This window comes from Carassius gibelio, chromosome A10, assembly GCF_023724105.1.
Source record: "Carassius gibelio isolate Cgi1373 ecotype wild population from Czech Republic chromosome A10, carGib1.2-hapl.c, whole genome shotgun sequence".
NCBI lineage: Eukaryota > Metazoa > Chordata > Actinopteri > Cypriniformes > Cyprinidae > Carassius > Carassius gibelio.
Window position 1 is genome coordinate 1,344,173 of NC_068380.1, and position 19,819 is coordinate 1,363,991.

The 19,819-nt window shown below is 35.6% G+C and overlaps 1 long non-coding RNA gene across 3 annotated transcripts; it reads right to left on the minus strand.

The window, feature by feature from the left end:
- Positions 1 to 988: 988 nt before the first annotated feature.
- Positions 989 to 19,176, minus strand: LOC128020747 (uncharacterized). Of its 3 annotated transcripts, XR_008185381.1 has the most exons (5): positions 18,926 to 19,176; positions 11,838 to 11,912; positions 2,992 to 3,138; positions 1,912 to 1,981; positions 989 to 1,620 (listed from the first exon to the last, which is right to left on the minus strand). It is a non-coding gene; the product is annotated as an uncharacterized LOC128020747 (long non-coding RNA). The 3 variants fall into 3 exon arrangements; XR_008185382.1 differs by lacking the exon at positions 1,912 to 1,981 and having other exon boundaries at positions 990 to 1,620; positions 18,926 to 19,171; XR_008185380.1 differs by lacking the exons at positions 989 to 1,620; positions 1,912 to 1,981 and having other exon boundaries at positions 2,692 to 3,138; positions 18,926 to 19,168.
- Between the last annotated feature and the right edge of the window lie 643 nt (positions 19,177 to 19,819).

Here is a 19,819-nt window from a genome sequence, read left to right on the forward strand (position 1 = left end):
TCGTCACACATATTCTAGCAACAAGGCGCATGAGTTTGTTATGATCGGCACAACTTTAAAGTCTGGTAGAGTGTGCTCCTCAGTCCTTTAGTGTATGATGGCCCGTTTTTCCCCTGTGACTGTTACATAGTCGGTAAGCATGTGATGCGCAGTATTTTTAAATATGTTTCGATTTTAAAAGTCATATAGTGTTTTCCAGCCTTAAGTTGACATCACATTGTTTTTTTTATTTTATTTTGCCATTCAGATTCTTTTCACAGAATTAATCTTACAATTATATATTTTGTTTTTCTTCTGTGGCACCAATTTGTATTATTTTATTTACATTAAATTCCTTAGGTTCCTTGCCGCTGTCGCCTCTGGCTTGCTTAGTTGGGGTCACTTCATCTACAGCGATATCATTGACTTGATTGCAAATAAAAACAGACACTATTTCAACTGAACAGAGATGACATAACTGAATTCAATGATGAACTGCCTTTAACTATCATTTTGCATTATTGAGACACTGTTTTCCAAATGAATGTTGTTCAGTGCTTTGACGCAATGTATTTTGTTTAAAGCACTATATAAATAAAGGTGATTGATTGATTGATTGATTGATTAAATCTCACAATTCTGACTTTTTCTCATAATTTTGACAGATTGCACAAGTTTTCTAGAGTTTTACAGATCTAAACTGAGAGCAGATTTTATTGTCTCGCAATTCTGACAATTCTTTTAGATATAAATTTAGAATTGTGAGAGAGAAAAAAAGAGTTTGAGAGTTGTGAGATTAAAACTTGTATTTACATTTATTTATTATTATTTTTTACCCTGTGGCAGAAATAAGCTTCCATATTTTCAAACATGCAACAATACAGATATAATGTGTGACAAATTATCTACTCATCAAAATACTACTTGTAACATTTGGTGGTTTTCTGTCCCATGGATGGAGGTAGTAGTTTTTAACAGGACATAGGAGCAGGCGGCAGAGCCCTGTTATTGAGGGGGGGGGGGGGTGGGGGGTGGGGTGGACGACAAACTTGCTGAAAGTTCTCAAGGAATCATTTCTATTTCACACTTCACTTGGCTGCTGATTTGAGATTGTGTGTTAGCATAACAAAGCTGCAGAGCCTGTGAACTTGGGGGACCTTTCGACCCCGCCGCTCTGCTGGTGAATAGGCTTTGGCTCTGCCAATAGAGCCCCTCCCTACCTCTCCTGTTCGTGGCTAAATTGTTAATCAGGGTAATTTAATATAGTTTTCAATATGCCTCATCTCTCTTTGGGAGGGTATTCACAGTTTCCCTCTCCGCCCCAGCTGAAAAACACCCCGTTCTTTCATGCAGCCCCAGACAGGCAGCTGCAGTCTGGTCTCCTCTGTGGGCTGAAGTGAGCTGGTATCATGCATTGCTCCGGTGAAGTGGGGAGCGAGTTGAGGTGGACGTGAATGTGGAAACCTCTTAGCCTTGTCTGACTCTAAGAATGGGGGAGAGACTCTAGTGGGGTTTGAGACCGTGGCGGGACAATAGTCTGTCTCGCAGACAGCCCGTCCCTCCCACTGTCCATTGAGATGTCCAAATTTAATGTTCCCTGGATATGTTAAGCCATAGTTTAGCTTCCCCCATAGACTTTTCCTGAAAGCAAACAAATATGGTTCAATTTTAGCCAGATTAACGTGTTTAAAAATATACTTATTGCAGTAATGCAGAAAGACAAAACATGCACATATTTCTCCTTAGATGACTGATGTGCTGCCCACTGCTGGCTTCTCCATATATAAGAGCTAATTACTGGAGGTACAGTGTTAACTTCTGCTGCTTATTTGGATATTATTGGCTTGTTTAGAGTTTAATGATATTCAATATAAGCTCTGCATACAGAAACACTGCACAGTCTTTATGAAGAGACATGGTGGTTCTCCTCACCTCCAGGCTGTGGAGAAGACTGTGAATCAAGCTAATTCATTTCAGCGACACCTCGTCTAACAAGGGCCTCCTGAGAGGATGAGAGGAGGCTGTTAACATGAGGACCAGCGTCCACTCACAACAACACATACTGACCAGACACTAGAGCTCTCAACTCAATGATGCTGATATTGGCTAATCATTAATAATGGTGTGTTAATTATGTATATTTTTTTTCATTTTAATGGTAATATATTGAATAGCTTTCAGTGGTTTTCCAACATATTTAAATAAGAATGTAGACCCCCCCCCCCCCCCCTTAATTTCTACCATAACAAAGTCATGTTTCTAAAAGTTTATTGTAAATGATTATTTTATTTGCTGCACAATTTCATTTTTGAAGCTTTGGGAGCCCCAAAAATGTTTAGTATATATATATATGTTTAAATTATATATATAAATTAAATTGTCTTCTGACAAAATAGAATCAATGGAATAAATATAACAATTTTCACCCAATCAAACACTCTCTAGAATGCTTATGCCCCTCCCACTAAAATAACCTTCATATGATTAGCAAAACAAAGCAGCAAAAGATGATTTTACCTGCTAATTATCTAAACTAAACTAAAGGCTTTTGTTTCTTTCAGTTTCCTTAGGTATTGTAACATATCGTGAAGTATGAAAGCTATATTAATATCCTTGATTAATGCAAACTGCATGCTCTTATGATCTGTAACATTTGGGCTGTTGGGATGAAAGATTAACACACACACCTGAAAAGAAAGAAACTTGAACATATTTTGATCAACTATAAGTGTTTATTTAAAAATCTGTAAATCATTATGTATCATCATAAAAATACATACAAATGTAAAACATTAAATATAAGCATATGCATTATGTTAAATACACATTTCTCCAATTCCTCCAAAACTTTCATTTCTAAAAAGAAAATTGCACTTGAATATATACAGTATTATATATCTATACATATATCAATTTTTTCTAAATGTTCATGTGTTCATTTATACATATATACACACACACACACACACACACATTTATATAGGCAAATTTGATTTATATTATATATTTTACCCTTTGATTGAATCATCTTAGCCATCTTCGTATGATGATATGTGAACTATGGTTGATGTTACTTTCATCATCACTGATGTGAAATTAAAGTATCCAGATCATATCCTTCCCATGATTCCTCTAGCATCCTTCATTTGTCTGCCGACCCTAAAAAGAAAAAAAATAATGCACTATAAATGTAGAGTAACATACAACATATGAACAGTTTCAGAGTCAACGTACATGCATCTGATTTTTGCTGACATTGTTCTGCATGAGTTGGCTCTTAAAGACTGTATGAGGTTAAATCCATGTAAATGATGAACACATGGTGATTAGTTCAGTAGGAAGTTTGGAAGAGGAAATTGAATTCCTGATGTACTGCTATCCACTTCCACAGAAGACAAATACGAGCTTGACAGATCAGCAGAAACTCATTTTCTAACACCATTCTTTTGCATTGGTTTTATTTTTTTCTATTCTGAAAAATTGTGTCCATTTGGCCTTTGGCTATGGTGAACTTGCTATGTTCACCCATTACTTTAGACGTGGGAATGAGATGCGGAGATGAGATGAGATTTCTGAGTGAAATTAAACCATCATTGATCATGATGAGGGAAAGCGATCGCTTTTAATTCTTACTTTAATTACGGTCAGGATATAAATGTATCAATGTAGGCCTACTGTGCTTTTTCATTTCAGGGGATCCTGTGTGCTGTCAGGTCTATGAGGCATCAGAGAAATATATTGCTCAGCCAAAGCCAACATGAGAAACTTTTACAGGACCAAATACTATTTTAAGGGTTATGAATCTGAAAGTGTGTGTGCTCACAGAAGGAGTCAGTCTTGTTAACACATCGTGAGTTCACACCTAACCACCGCTAACCTTTCAGTGTGTGTGTGCAAGAGCAAGACACACAAATGTATTTGATGCAGTTGAGTCACAAATATCTCATAAATGTTATGAATATGAAGGGCTTATGGCCTCTTGATTCCTCTCAGATCATTGCATACTTGTCTGACTCATAACTTGACACCAAAAACAGTTAACGTTATCTTTTTAGAGACATATCTGAAATGTTTATTCCTATTAATAGTCTTAATTTAGAAAAAGTGAGATATGAGGAAATTTTATAAAAGTCAAAATATTCATTTTATGTTGCAATGAGATTATTAGTTTATTACATAAATGATTATATAAATTCACCCTAAATAATCAAGTGTTAGTTAAGTATCATTGTGATACTGTTATAGTTTTTATTAATATTTTGAATCCGTTTTTATTTTTATATTTTCCATTTTCATTTTAGCTTTAGTTACATTTTTTTGTAGTTTGGCTGTGTTTTACTCATTTTTCTTTTTAAGTTTTAGTTATTTCAATACATCAAGTTAAAGTAAATTAAAATGAGAAATGGTGGAGAAATTTTATTTCAGTTAACATTTTTTTATTTCAAGTAACTGTTTTTAATGGTTTTAACTATTTAACTATAATAACCCTGATAATAAACAAAATGTATTAATAATATATAAATATTCTTGATTTCTCTTATAATAAAAAAATATAGTTTTAGTGTGTTGTTTTATAGCCTTTTTGATGTATGCATTTAAGTGATCAGACATCAATTTGTGTTTTATTTCTCTGTTATTCTTCTAAATCCTCTGTGTGTGTCTGCTTCTCTTCTACACAACCCTGACACTGTAAGACTTATTTAATGTATCAATTATTCTTATGCTAATTAGGATACAGTTTCCCAAGGTTAGCATCACAGATGGCAACAAAACCTCACATGCATCTCTTCTTCTTTTACTCTCTGTCAAACTTTCTCAGAAAGCCTGTAAGAACTAAGCAACAATATTTGCATACGTTTGTCCTCTCTAATCCAGCATATCGCATACAACCCTGGTGTAGTGTAACATCACCACCCCCTCCGATGGCAGACACACTCACACACATAACAAAACACACACACTTGCCTTTCTTTTCATTGTGCTTTGCTAGGTTATGTCATTTTCTCAAGCCTGAATCCTCCATACAGCAGTCAAAACTGAGGCAGCTTGAGAAAGTGATGTCATAATTGATGTTTATCTCTCGGCTCATGCCAAGCGCCAGCTGTGAGGAAGTGTTGCCATAAAACTCAGAGAATAATGCAATCAAATATTTTAAATCAAATATTTAACAAATAAAGCTGGATGAATTTATATGACTATACATTTATTAAAACATAAATAAATAAACATTTACTTAAAATTATATATAGCTATATATAAAACCTATATCATAACTAATATAATCATATATTAAAACAGAACAGAAATGTTATAAACTATATACTGAACCTTTCCGGTCCTATTATTAAGGATTTTGTTTCATTAAAAATCTATAAAACTGTAATATATATATATATATATATATATATATATATATATATATATATATATATATATATATATATACACACACACACACACACGCACACACACACACACATATACATATATATATATATATATATATATATATATATATATATATATATATATATACACACACACACACACACACACACACACACACATATACATATATATACATTTACAAAAAAATGTACAGTTACAAAATGCTTCTTATTTCTGTAATCTATATATGAGCAGCAATTTTATTTATTTATTTTTATTCTTTTATTTTTTTAACACCAGTGTTATTGAGTAAATATTTTTATAATTATTTGAGTTATTCTGAATCACATAAAAATCTAATTTTATTCTATTTACTTTTATAATGTTTCTAGTTTTGGTGCCTAGGAAAAATTATGGACAAACTTAACCAGACAGTACATTACATTTTTAAATCATATCACAAATTATTTAGTTTCTGGTCTTGTTGCACATTATTCATAAAATAAGCACACATTAATCTAAATTAGAGAGGTGCTTGTTTTCATAAACTATGAATACAGCAGTTCATATTATTTTAAAGAATAAAAGTTTTCATCATAGTTTTTTTCTTCTGCCTCTGACACACTTTCCTGCTGATATCCAGTAATATCACAGACAATTTTCACAATACAATCAAATGCAATGTCTTGTGTAGTCCGTTACATTGTATGCAGGAATTTGTAAGACCCCTATAGCCCCAGTTTCCTTTCTCTGAGCCCTGTCCTGGTTTAATGGCTCAGGGAGGCGGATGCTAGTTCCTCTTTTCCCATTTCACACACTAGCCGAATATTACCCCCACAGAACGATGAGTTTTCGATCCAATGTGCTTTCTGAGATAACAGAGATACTACTGACTGAAGCAACGGCATGAAAGAGCGTCCATTTTCCCACACACAAAATAGTAGATAAATGGTTCACAGCGCTCAGAAATTTCCCAGATTCTAAAATGAACAAAAGACCCCCATTTCCAGCACATACATACTCATTAAACACACATATAGAGGCCATGTCATGACTTAAGGAGAGATTTTATGCCTGCTGTGTCTTATTATGTAAAATTAGGTGGGGGAGAGAACAGGAAGATGAAAGGGTTTGGGGGGGAAATTATCCTTGCGCCAAACTCATCCGCTGTCTAATTACATTTAGTAGCATGCTTTCTTCATGGGAGAGTGCTACATGAACCTCACTCTCTCTCTCTCTCTCTCTTGAGTGCTTAGAATAGCAACTACTGCATATGTGTGCCAAGGCTGGAATCCAGATTTGTCATCCAAAAGGATGACACACACACACACACACACAAACACACCATTAAAGAAACACCATTAAAAAACCTCATGTGTAAAGAAAAAAGAAAAGAAAAAAAAGCCAAGAAATAGACTAAAAACAGTAGCCAAATGTATCCATGACATTTCCATGCAATTTAAGCACACAAAATGTGAGGATGAATGAAATGATCTGTGATTGGTTGTTTGCCATGTCGGTCACACGGCCTCATGGGCGGGCCTTGGCCAATCAAAGCTGCCATGAATCCCAGACCTTCAGTCACCTCGAGACTACAGGTGTGCACACCCTGACACACCTGTGGCTACGCCATTGCGCACGAATGACGGAACTAGACAGTTTCTTGGCCCTGACATTTCTAAATTATTATGATTATTATATGCTTACCATAATGAATCGGGGTGAGGCAAAAAAACATCTTGGAAGACAGTTTTTTAGTGTAGCCTACTTGCTCATTAATGACATTTGTTTCTTTTCTAACAAACAAAACAAAACAAAACTCAAAATGAAGCTTTAATTTTGATTCAGCAGTTAATTATGGTTTTATTATTAATACATTTTATAATTTATTGAATATACATTATTTGTAACTTTTTATTATTATGATTATTAGTAAGTGCCGCACACTGTTTATAGCTTTAATATGCCTATTTTCACCAGAAACAAAATAGGACGTATTTTGTGAAGACACCATCTGGATTTTATTGATATTGGTTATAGATTACCATAACTCCCTTTCTAATAGATTTTCATGTCCTTCTCTCCTGTTGTGAAATCAAGCCCCCCCCCCCCCCCCCCCCCCCCACACACACACACTCCGCCAACAAGAGCCTTCCGTGAGATTTTGACGTGAAGATGTCATGACAAGCTTGGCCTTTCTCTCTTTCCTGCGGCTTGTGCGGCCCATGGCCAAAAGGTTTTGTGGCGGAGGGACTCTCCCCCTCCGCTCAGCTTTACCCCTCTGGTTCCCATCCGCTTCCGAAGCTCTTAACAGCCCGAGCTGAGAGCTCGTAACCCCCAGCACACCCTAATGAGAGACCCGGGGACAATGCTGGCATTGTTTGGTACCTCAGCTCAAGAACAATGGATGTTTACCCAAGCAGTTGTCCGACCCAAACTCTACCGTTGATTACTGTTGGGTCTCCTGATTAACTCTGCTCCTCGCCCCAGCACAATGGACCCTTTGACTCAGCCACTGTAAGCCCCCTCCAATTTGTCTTCCCCTCCTTTTCTCTCCATCGACACTCTTAACACAGAACTCCATCATGGGACCTGTGAGAGAGCAGTGTCTCTGGTAAGGATGAAATATCGCTGCTTAATCGCCACTCACTTCAGCAGAGAGACATTAAGAGAAGAATGACCAGTAGGGGCTCGAACTTATGTATTTTAATGATTTTAGCATTTAGCATTTAAATGATTCTTAATCTAATATACATTTACCAGAGTGTTTAAACGCTGAATATGGCTTGACCTGTCACACTTGCATTTGTATGTGTGTTTAGAAATAGGCTAAATTAATATAATATTACTTACATTTTACACAAATATATTACCAACACAATGATAACTATGCATTAAAATTCTCAATAGTCATAATGTTTCTTGAACATCCTAATATAAAGAAGTACTACATATAAAAAAAGTCATGTGACGTGACATTCAGCCAAGTATGGTGACCCATACTGGTGAACCATACTGCAGAGAATTCGTGCTCTGCATTTAACCCATCCAAAGCGCACACACACACACACACAGCAGTGAGCACACACCCGGAGCAGTGGGCATCTTTTATGCTGCGGCGGCGGGGGAGCAGTTGGGGGTTCGGTGTCTTGCTAAAGGACACCTCAGGTGTGGTATTGCCGGCCCGAGATTCAATCCCACAACCCTAGGGTTAGGGGTCATACTCTCTAATCACTAGACCACGACTTTCCCTTCCACAACTTCCAGAACTTCTCCTCATGCATTAAATGTAGTTCAGACCTTTTCACTGATCATAAAAGCTTGTAAAACTGCGGTTTGCCAATGCAAAAGATATGCCACATTGCTATTTAAATCATTCAAGTGCATGGAATTAAAATGCATGATGCTGTTCAAAAATTTGGGGTCAGTAAGGTTTTTTTATGTTTTTAAAAGAAGTCTTTTATGCTCACCCAGACTGGATTTAATTAAATAAAAATGCTGTAAAAATAGTAATATTGTATTATTTAAAAGAAAATAAAATTTTAAAATGTGTTTTATATTTTAATATATTTTAAAATGTATACTTTACTTTTTAAAGAACAGGATTTATTTGATATACAATTTGAAGCATTATATATTTATTTTAATGCATCCTTGTGAACTAAAAGTATTTTTTATTTTAATAAAATTTTTATCACCGGATACTTTTGAAAATTTATATTTGAATACTGGATCCCATAGCATACATTGCAGCAACAGAAATTGCTGTGGAAATTTATATCATCAAATCTAAAAAAAGACATGTTATAGCTATACTATAGCAAAACATAGACAAAATAGTTTCCATTAGCTTACATATATTCATGCAGCCATGTGTTATCAGTGATTTTGATACAAACTTTCACACAACACATTTCAGATGTAAATCCCTGTGCAAAATGGGTTTAAAGTAATCCTGGAATTATAGAGCATGTAAATTTAAGTCCAGCTTCACACACTCCTCCTCCTCCACATCATCACTGCACATACCATTTAAAACAGCCTTCAAACTTTGTGCAAAATGCATTAACACAGAGCAAAAGAAAACATGAGATCAGTTGGGCTACAACTCAATGCATCTAAAACAGTCAGTCTGACAGTATGAATTCTTGCATCCAAGCTTTTCCCTTTCAATTTAATTTCTCATGCATATTTCATTACATCAGCTTATCAATCTATTTAAAAGAACTCTGCAATTAATTTATTTGTCAATTGATTAACAAATAACACTAAAAACATTCACTACATGAACTGAAATAAATAAATAAATAAACATATATATACATATATATATCTATATATATATATATATATATATATATATATATATATATATATATACATACATATATATATATTATATATATATATATATATATAGCCTATATATTTCATAGCCTGGTCTGTTGCCTTTCGAAATAACTTGCAGCTCTGCAGTGTGTGTTTCTATGGCCGTCAGCACTGCATCATGCACACACACACACACACACACACAGTGCTGAACGTCTGCAGTCGGCCCATCTGCCCAGCAGAGCTGCTCAGCATCCAGGCTCCAATTTTCAGATGAGGCCCACACAGATTAATAAATCATTAAAATGGTGCTGTCTATAACGGCCTCATTCACACGCTCTCCTGACACTATATGTCTGCTGCGAGCCCGGCATTAGACATGCAAGAATGTTAATGTCGACACGCATTATAAGAAGCTTGTGAGGCGTCTGTCTGCACGCTGGGCCTGTGCACATCTCGCCATATTGTGTCTGAGAGAGAAGCACCTCTTGTCTGGGGTATGAAAATCCAATTTTAATAGTGGGACAGACATGCCGATAAATTAATACTGTAGAACATGCGGCCTAAACATGAAGCATTCTGTACCTATTATTTCAAAACAAAACTCTGGTCTAATAATTAAATATTAATAAAAAATAATAATAATACATACAAATATTTAAATATAAGTAATTAGTGTTAGTTTAATAACATTGAGATACTATTATATTTTTTATTCATATTTTGAATCTGTTTTTATTTTCTATTTTTTATTTGAGTTAAAGTCTGACATTTTGTCATTTTGCTGTGTTTTTGTCTATACACGGTAGTTTTTATTGTTTTTTAATTTCAGCTTTAGTTCTAGTTATTTTAGTATATCGAGTTAAACTAAGACATATTGCCTTGGCAACTAGTTGAAATAAAAAATTATTTTGGTCAGCATTTATTTATTTCATGTAATGATAATTATTTTTGTTTGTTTGTTTCTTTTCAGTTTTAGTTAACTATGATACAGAAATTATCTTTTTAAATATATGCTAATTTAAAGAAGAAGTTTTTTTTTTTTTTGTAAAAACATTAGTGCACAGGGAAAGACACCTGTTTTTTCTTTTTGTTCTCTTTTCTGGTTCATTCAAAGCATTTTGTCTCCTGCTTAACCCAGCACTTTAAGTACACAGTGAGGGGGATGATTGCATCACAAAGGAAAGCACCAAGTCCATACCCCTATTTTGGCTTTGCAATTTGCATGTATTTGCATGGTTTTATTATGCACATGCCTTTTGTTCCGTGGGTGGGAACCATGAAAAAAAAAGAAAAAAAAAGGAAAAAAAGATGAAGCCTGTTCAAATCCACCTCACACACTAAAAATACACATTTATGGTTGGATAGGAAGATTCTGATGAAAGCTGGACTGCTAATATTTACACAGCGGTGCATATTTAGCAACAATCAACAAATTAGCTGCAAAAAAATATGAATATATTTATTTGTGGATTGTTTTGTTGTTGCTTATTGATATTTGCATGCTGTTTGAGTCTATTATTAACAATATTTCTGTGCAAACAAACACACACACACACACACACACAAAACGGTTTCAGCTTTATGCAGACCCACCGTTTTGTAATTATAATCTAAATATCGCATCATTAGTGTCTGCTATCACAGAGAACTTCAATGGGAGTCTAATGTAACAGTCCAATTCATCCGACTTGATTTGAAGAAATAGGTCATGGGTTTAATGTTGCCTTTGGCCTGGTTTTCTAAACCACCCTGATTCAGACATACACACACACACACACACACACATATACCGTGATTGCTGAGTCTTCTGGCCCAGTAAACATTTCTTCTAATCAAAGTCATTTTTGCAGTGCAATACGAACACATCATTGGCATTAACACTGCACCTTATCATTAAAATAATAATCACAGCCCACAGCTTGTGTCTCTTACCTTTAACCCCTACTCAACCACTCTTTGCACCAATATTATTTTGTTATATTTATTTTTCCACTCATGTTTTTGGTCATTTGCATGCATATCTTTATGCTTTTGGATTTGTATGCAGTGGTAAAACAAATCTCAGATGTGCATGTGTCTATGAATGGTCCGCAGAGGATGTTCACATCCCTTTTTCTGGCCTCTGGCTCTCCACTCACCTCATGTTGCATCAGCCTCATGAGGCAGCACTGCCTCCACTTCCTCCTGCGGGCGACTCCGAGCTCCAGCTGCCTCTAACACACGCAGAGAAACACAAAGATTTCACATTACACCCACAATAAAGACACATACTATTCTGTTAGATTTACTACATAATGGTGAGCTCAGTATCTCATTTTTAGAGGTACATATAATGCTCAGATTTTCATTTGCCATACAATTTTTAATTGGATTCAAACAACACACTCTATCAGTTTATGTATTCCTGGGGAATTGACCCCATGACCTGCTGGTTGGGCTACATTTGTATTTACACCATACAGGCTATTTAAACGCCAATTCATCCAATCACTTTTAGTGGACATTATATGATTATAGTTGAAAAGAAATAGCAAAGGCCACAGCAAAATCTATGAACTTAAAATGTAAAAAAACATTTTAAAGCTAAAGAACTCATAAAACATACTCGTTTTCACTGTAGAAAAGCAGAACTATAACCAGGTGGTTCTATACATGCAACGAGACTTTGTATAATGGTGAGCTGAATGTCGTATATTAAGAAGTACATATCATTTCTAGATTTGCATTTTCCATACATTGTTGCCAAACCAACTTTTTGCATTCAAACAATATTTTTTTTAGTTCATGCAAACCTGGGGAATCACACCCATGACCTACTGGTCAAGCTACATTTTATTTACGCCACACCAGGCAACTTTTAATGCCATTTTACGCAGTAACTTTTAATGGATAGTATAGTCAGAAAGGAAAAATAAATGCCACTATCAAAATCTGTTCATGCTCAAGCCACAGATGTGACTCTAAAAGTGATCAAAAGTCCTCTCTTGTACCAATCCACTATAAAATGTTTTAAATGGTTTTATAGTGCATGAGTATCAGTGGAACCTATTATTGCATGAATATCTTAAATGTGTAAATTATTAACAGCGTTTCTCATGTCTGTCATCTATCTGAACCTGTTCTTTTCATATTTCATGCATAGGATTGATGTGACTCTAAAAGTGATCAAAATTCCTCTCCTCGGTATCACTGTACTATGAAATGTGAAACATGTTTGAAATGTGTGCACTGTTCTGATATTTATACATTTAAAATGTATTTAGTGTGAATATAAGCTAAAGAAGTCATAAAACACATTTGTTGAAAAGCAGAACTTTGTTTTCATGCAACAAGAGCCAATATAACGGTGAGCTCAATGTCTCGTATTCAGAGGTACAGTACATATAATATCTAATTTTACAAATAATGTCTAAATTTACAGATGTCATACATTTTTATCCAAATTTAGAATGGAATTAAATAACACATTTTATCAATTCATATTCCTGGGGAATCGAACCCATGACCTTCTGTTTGAGTACCAGGGATATTTTTATTGAATTTTATGCAATAACTTTTAATGGACAGTATTTGATTTTAGTCTAAAACAAAGAATAGAGGCCACAAGCAAAATCTGTGCATTTGTTTCCCAAGTGCACAAGTATCAAGGGCACCTATTTTTGCATGAATATCTTCAATCTGAATGAATTATTAACAGCGTTTCTCAAGTCTGCCATCTAGCTGTACTTCTTCTGTTCGTAATTCATGCATGCTACTAATGTGACTCCAAAAGGAATCCAAAACCCTCTCTTTCATATCACTATAATATAAAATGTTAAGCGTGGTAAAATGTGTGCACTGTTCTGATATGTATGCAAATATACAAGTAATGTGTACGCAAAAGAAGTCATAAAACACATATTTGTTTTTGCTGTAGAAAAGCAGAACTATCTTCATCCATTTGGTCTTTTTAAGTGGTTTATACTGTACATGCGACGTTGAATCAAAACACAAGATGCCAAAGGCTCTCCTGAGAATCTCCAGGCATTGTGATTACCACCAATCATATGCTGGAACTCAGGGTGCTAAATCAATGGAAATGGTGCTAATTAGAAAATTGGTATTCATGGTAACGGGCAGCCATTGTGCTGTGACATATGCAAACCGTGCGACATGTGTGTGTGTGTGAGTGTGTGCCAGCAGACATTTTGGGATTGCCCTCTCAGTCTCCACTGCCAAAGCCATAAGATGGTGGCAAACAGGAAGCATCGCTTCCACAATGGACAATGACGTGTTTGGAGGTGACCATGAACCGCTGACAGTTAATCAAGGGACGTACTGTATGTAATATCATTTTCAAATTACATCTTTTCAGCATCACACAAATCGATGCTTTTATTTCTTTCCCTGAAGTAAAAAAAAAAAAATTATTTTAATATTTGATTCTCAAATTAATTTTGGTTTTGTCTGAATACAGAAACATATCTTGATAGTTTTATAATTTTGTTTTTATAATAACAGACCCTTTGCATTTTCATTTTATGATTTCATGCTAGCACTAATTCCACGGTTACTTCTGTTTTATTCGGTCTTGCTATCAATGCATCCGTCTGTTTGCCCTCAACTGAAGAAGAAGTGGCTCCTCGTGTCTCTCCATCAAAATCCCAGAATCTTGCAGCAAATTAGCAATCTCGTTGTATTAATGAGCCGGCTCAACGTTTATGAAGTACAAAGTCATCAGCTGTTGTCGAAAATATTAGAAGATTTGTTGAAACACAATCACAGGATATCAGTATTGGAAATTTAGTCTAAGTATATTTGTAGCCCATTCATTCATTCAAGAAATTCAGCTTGTTTTAGCTGTGAAATACAGCTGAACTTTATTAACAACTGCTATGGATCAGTATTAATATCCTTCAGTGTTGATGCCAGATTATGTTCTCATTATAAACTGCGAGCGAAAGATCTAAGATAAAAATATCTCTGTGACTAAAGCACAGTAACACGAGGTGATTCTCATTACACTTATTGCTGCTATGACACACTGGCACCTCCAACTCATATAGTCAGCTCGCCTCATCATCTCCATGGAAACCCCAATCAGCTCAAGAGCTCATCACACATGACTGATTTAACAAAAGTGGGCGGGCACATCATAACTGCAGGATAATTAGCAGATATTCTTGTGCTCTCTCTCAATCTTCTTCAGTAATAAATTATTTCTTTATTCAGTTGAAATAGAAAGTGCTATAATTTGGGTAATTATATTACTTATTTTTCAGTGAAATATTATTTAACTAAAGTCATTTTATGTCCTCCTCACCCCAAAACAATGAATAATAATAAATCAAAATAGGTATCCATTAAAAAGTAAAATGCAATATGTGTGATCTAAAGAATGATTTGGATGATATATTTCAAATAATTTCTTTAAAATTGTATATTGTGTTCAGGCAAATGTTCTGACCACCAAAGTTTCATGTTACCTTGCTATTTTCTTGTGAAGCAAACAGGTTTTAACAACCCTGAACACTATGGAAATCTATTTGATTTTTCCCCCTAAGTTATATTTTGTTTTTTAGCTCGAGTCCTCAGTGTGACCTCAAGTGGTGACCCGTCTGACCTCTGATGTCCTCTGTCCCAAAGGAATAAAAGTTCAGAGGTCAGCTGGTGCTTCATGGTCAAATTCAAGTTCAAGCAGACAATCAGTACTGATTCCATATGCTAAAATACACATTACAGTAACAGATATAATGTCAATATCATTACACAGCACCCAGAAACCCAGAAATGTAGCAGAAAACACTACAATAACGCAAATGAAAAATAGCATTTGAATAAAACCCAAATAAATGTGATGGTTTGCAGTGGAAATTCCCCTTTCTGCATTGATTATGAATTATGAAGTGATTCATTCTTTTTCATTGTAAAACATAATTTTAAAATGCATTTCATATACATTATCTCCAAAAACTATAATTCATATAAATACATATTATTAAACATAAGTAGATGCATCACTTTGTCAAATTTACTCCAAAAACTATGAGGTAATTCAAATGTGTATATATATATATATATATATATATATATATATATATATATATATATATATATATATATATATATATATATATATATATATATATATTCCATAACATTTGGAATTCCTAACATTTCTATAGTATTATCAGGACTAAATGCCAATGTGAATAATGAATTATATTAAATTAAAGATATTAAATGATTATAAAAGCAGGAGCTATGTTAAGGCTTTGATGATTGAAAGTATGTTTTTAAAAAGGAAAGAAAGAAGAACAGCATGGTAACAATATTCCTAATGTACATGTATAGGCATCTGCTTAATGATGTGTGAGAGAGCGACACTAAATCAGTTGTCAGCTCTTGGGGCCTCCACGTCGGCCTAGTCGTGAATAGTTTACGAGTCGTGTGTGGATGTGTAAGTACAGCATCCCGTTAAACATTCCCGTCACACACAGGCTCTCCAGCATCCTCCATTCACCCCATCTCCGCTGTTCCACCCTCCACAGAGATGCAGATGAGCAGGGCGCACTTGGGCCCCCCCTCACAGGGCTGTCTGTCATATTCTGCCCCAGACAAGACATTGCCCACTTGCCCTCGAGCGTGGGAATGGGGGTCCACGGGCGTTCACATCATCTCCCCCACGTGCGCTCGACCGCATCAATTAAGGATGAGCTTCTTTGCCAATTCCTTCCTTCAGCCCATTATGTCCCAATTATTTCATTTGAGGAGCTTGAATAAGTCCAGAGTCAACGATACTCGGACGCACGTGGGTTCCAATGAGCTGACAACTACAACAAACTTACGCCTTTGTCTCCTATGTGCTTAGTATTCATCATTTCATCCAAAAGCTTTCATTTTATTCCTATAAATGAAACAAGCCATCCTGAAAGCGTTTGCACGTACAACAATGCATCCAATGCCTATATTTCACCGATATATTTAATGCTCCACGTTGAGATGCTGATAGAAGCGGTTCTTACTTTCGGTTATCTAGCTTTATGACGACCAGCACACTCATACAGCTAGATAACCAAAGATAACAACACGCCTCCAACGTGATGTGTCACACCACAACAAGTGCATTAAGCCCATTTGCCCCAATTACTCCAAGTCAGCAGATGCGAGTGATTAGTTGAACCACAAAACAAACGAAAAAAAGAAAAGAAAAGAAAGTTCCTGTAAATTAGATCGATCCCATCCATGGCTCCCGCGCGTAATTGTTGAACTTCTTAATTCTTGACTCGAACGATTTAGGTAAACCTACAGTAGCCTACATGACGCGAGCCTGCTACATCCATCCATAGCAGCGATGATTCGTTTATTCCGGTCGGAGCTCGGCTTGGCTGGGTTTACAGTGCGGTACGCATGAAATCCTGCGTATCCAGGCAAGAGAATAAACGGGCACGCAGCAAAAAACGCAAGGCATAAAGACAGCATCGGAGCTTGGGAGTAAACACATGCGTACTTGGGTTTTAGTCGCGTATCATGCGTAAAATGCGCGCAGGTTTGATCTGGAGGCATTTTCGCTCCTCTTGCTCGGGGTAACACCATGACGTCCTTATGGCACACGGATGACAGGACTGACGCACTCAATGGGCTCCATCTCTAGTGCCCAAAATACGCACAAACCTCGTGGGGTCAGAGGTCTCGAGGTCGCGCCGAATTTAATTTGGAATTAAGAGTCCATTTGGAAACGCACGCGGCGACGCGCACCGACTTGTCCATTTTCTTCAATGCAATTATGAATAAACACCAGTATCAGAAATGAATAACCAGGGCTTGGTGTAAAAAAAAGGTAGCCTAAATGAATTGACCCGACATATTTAATAATGTATGCTTTTCTAACATTTTAACTATTTTATAGAATATTCTAAACTACTCTTTTTATTTAGAGAAATATTTACGCATAAAGGTAATAAATGTCCCAGAAAATCACCTACAGATAGTAAATATTGCCCATTAATTTATGATCATTTTATAGAGCTCATCTTTTCCGTTCTATTGGGTTAATTTTAGACACAAGAGGGAAACTTCTAGTTTGTTCAACAAAAGTTTTCAGAAACAGCATGTGCGGCATTCTTGGGACGCTTTTAAGGCTCTGCACTGCAATTATGAATTATAATTAATCAATATGACAAGAATACGTGTCTCTTACATGTCAAAAATAATTTACTGATCTGTTGCAATGTAAATAGTCCTGCAAACATTTCAATATCATAATGCACAAGCATTTTCATTGTTCAGTTTGCCTTATTATAGATTTGTTTTAGCAGCAGCAGTTTATTTATAAGTTCACTCATCAACCTCAAATAAGTAATGCAAGCAGATGCACAGCATTTCCTAACCATTATTTCACCACTAATTAAAAGCAATACCTGTATGTAAATAATCTAATTCTTGCTCTTTTACATATTTATTCAGTTAATCTTAGACAACACATAATCGACACATACAGACACACACATATATAAATGTTTTTCATACTCCATTAGAAAATGTAAATGATCATACAAATGCCCTTATAAAAGATTTTCCCTTAATACTAAATGAGAGAAAATAAAGAAGCTGATTTACATAAACTAAGCATCACTTCTCTCAAGGATGCACATTACATCAGAACAAAGGTTTAGCTTGACTGGACAGGCTTCGGAATGAAAGCACGTTCTTTCATTCCGAAGACATAAAATATTTAGCAACATAATTTTAAATTTCAAAATTCCATTTTATCTGTTAGCTTTTATAGCAGCTCTTAATTTAACCACCCTGAAGCAATTAACCACTTAGGGTTTTCGGCGTGACGTCACACAGAGGACAATTAACACTTATTGATCCGTTATCTTTGCTAAACAGCCAGTGACTCGCAGGTCAGTGAAGCATGCGTTAATAAAGTCTTTCAGTTACCCATGCTTGTTTTAAAAAAGGCGTTTGTTTTGGTAATATTTAAAAATGACATAAAATAACAATATTTCATAAGAAAAATATTATGTTAGAAGATAATAAAACATTTTGAATTGGCTGATTTATCCACATTTTTCTTTTCTTTTTTTATGAATTGGACACCCCAGAAAATAAAACAGGCCAAAGGTTTTAAAAAGGATTATTTTTCCTTTTATGAAAATGCAATAATTCTACACGAGATTAAAGCTACATATTTCAAGTGGCCTATTTTTGCAAAATTAGAAGCTTGAAGTAGGCTACTTACATTCTCCTTGGACTCTCCCCATGGCACTGAAAAACCGGTCATCTGGATGTGAAACGGATAAACGAACATCCTCCATTAGAAATCACATCCACGAAATCCTTCCAAGACTAGTTTGCTGAAGATGCACGAGGCATCGTCATCTGAAAGCATCTTATTCCATCCCCAGGATGAGCAGGTGTGAGGGAAGAACAGAACTTCATCACATGGCTGCCTGAGCTCGAGAGCGAATGGAAAGTACGGCGCCAGCCCTGCAAGTTTGGGGGGGTTGGGGGGGGGGGGGGGGGTGCCGATTATCCACCCCTTCTACCTCTGCATTACACGTGCGATGAAATTAATATTTTATTCAATTGCCCAAACTTGCTCAGAGTTTGCATTAGGAGTTTCTGTTGCACGAAGCTCTTCAGAGTACAAAAATATCCAAATGATGTGACCAGGTGTGACTTACCTGAATCCTGATGGGTGAAAAACGATGTGTTTTTCCAACATGTCTTCATGCCCATGTGTTGTCTTTCACGCGTAGGCCTATCTACTGGCATTTTCAACAGTTTGGCTATTATTATTCATTTCCCAATAATTAAGAGTGCCGTTTTTCTACTAATAATTATTATTTTAATTATTTTCTTATTAATAATGTCTATTATTTTGAGACTAAATTGATGCAGGACTCGAGGGGGTCACGTTCAATGACGTCGTCTTGTTTGTTACGTGCAGCCATATTTAGATACAGCAAGAAAATTAGTGATGCTGAATATGCAAATCAAGCCATAATGACTGCAACATTCAGACGAAACAATGTCTCGTGCAACAAACCCGTCATTTTCTATGAAAGATGGTGGTCTGCGAGTTTATTTCTTAAGCAAACATATTTTGGATGTTGATGTCGTTATTGGAAGA